A 1,895-nucleotide genomic window follows, 5' to 3' on the forward strand; every position below is an offset into this window, starting at 1 on the left:
AAGTTATCATATTAATATTCTTTTTTTTTCATCATTATTATAATTTTTTTTGTTTTTTGAGTGATTATATAATTTCAGTTAGTCTTTTTCTTTCTTTCATTCTTTTTGTGGGATGAACTTTTTCTGTTTGATAATTAGTATATGCATTTTAGATCTGTATTGCCTTGTTCATTAACTTACACATGGATGCTTACCTCTGAGGCTTAATTTTGCTAATATAGAAGCAAATAATACCATTGTTTACTGCAAAATTGAGAACCAGTTTTTCTGTGTTGACTGTAATTTTATCATAGTGTAGTATTCTTCTTGGTGTTTTATCACTCGGAAAGTTTTTATAACAGCTTCCTATAAAGAAATATTTCCAGCTCACTCAGACTTTATCAGCAGGTTGATGTGGAGGAATGCAGTTTACTAACTTTGGCAACAATGTTTCTGTATATACCCTACGTAATCTCTGGTGCTTTAGAGCGTTTGTTGTTGGTGTCCCAGTAATTGAAATTATTTCATTTGATGTGAAGAATATAGAAATTGAAGGGTTTTGTGTATTTTTTTATATTTCTTATAGGCTTTTGATGGTTTGAAAACCACAGTGATCTGTGTTACTTGCAGATTAAGGAGAAATCAGAGGATGAGTGAGCTATTATGAATATTACATCTGTATCATATGATTCAAGTGTACTTTAAGGTAAAATTTATGTTAATTCCCTCCTGTAGGATGACAGTAACACTTTTGTTTGTAATATGCACTGGTGCCTCAAAGGTTGGTAGCTCCATTTGTGACAGTAAATGATATATTAGAGAGTTAGATGGCTTGAGAATTCTCAGTTCAATTATGTGAAAATCCATAAATGCAGAGAAATTCAGGATATCATCCTGGAATGTTTTTATTATACACTAGAGCTTTAACTAAAAAAAAAAACATAGTTGGAAGTTTGATTTATGAAGCTTGGAAATCCTTTATTAGCAGTCACAAAGGCAGGCTAGATGTAACCAAATGTAATCGAAACTATTTTAACAAAATTCTGTAGTTCATTGGTTGCTTTGAGGTCTTCTTGGTCTCAGGTTTATAAAATTAGTGAAGTATCTAAGAGGAGATACATATATATATAGTGCGTGCACGAGCTATAGCTGACTGATATCAGTGAGACTCAGTTGCCTATGCTTCTCTCCTTAAGGGGACTGTCCACTGGGGAGAGGGGGGAATAAGTAGAGTTGATAGAATTACCACAGAGATGATTGCACCTTGCAGAATGTTTTCAGTATTTTATTTTGTGTTTATATTCATATTCTGCATTTTTTAGGCCAATTTTTTATTTTATTTAAGTGCCTATATGGGGAGAAAGAGTAAACCCCTTTTTTTCTCTATCTGTGATCTTCTTTGTGTATGTTACAGCCCACATAGCTAAGCTAAGGGAGCAAATGAATTACATATACTAGGAAAAATAAGGTCTCATTTTAATCTTTTTGTTCAGAAACAAAAAATATCTTACTATGTATATATATATAGACATTTTCATTAAAAAGAGTGTTTTGGTTTTCCCATAAAGAAAGTTTTTTTTAAAGAATATTAAAAGATACAGATAGATGTTTATATAAAAAATAATAAAGTGCTAGTATTTGAAAAAAAAAAAAATAACTTTCTTTGGAGTCTTAAATAGATATCATTTGAATATTTATTTTACAAAGAGCAAGGACATCAGTCTGGGAAAAAAATGTTCTTTGTTCATTTTCTCTATTGTTATGATTAGTCCTTAGGCTTTCTGATAAATTAAATAACTTCAGTCTTTTATTTCTCTAAGGCTGTTTTAGTATTTGATAACCTGTATACTTGTAATAAAAATAAACTAATTTAAAGACATGAGATACCATATGTGGCTGACATATAGAGCATGGAA

At 30.5% G+C, this 1,895-nt stretch overlaps 1 protein-coding gene across 1 annotated transcript in view; it reads left to right on the top strand.

Annotated features, from left to right (window-relative positions):
- Positions 1-1,895, top strand: part of LOC119593168 (serine/threonine-protein kinase SIK3 homolog) — a gene marked incomplete in the record, with an annotated part of 91,792 nt that overhangs the window by 56,778 nt on the left and 33,119 nt on the right.

The sequence above is a fragment of the Penaeus monodon genome, chromosome 31 (assembly GCF_015228065.2).
Source record: "Penaeus monodon isolate SGIC_2016 chromosome 31, NSTDA_Pmon_1, whole genome shotgun sequence".
Lineage (NCBI taxonomy): Eukaryota > Metazoa > Arthropoda > Malacostraca > Decapoda > Penaeidae > Penaeus > Penaeus monodon.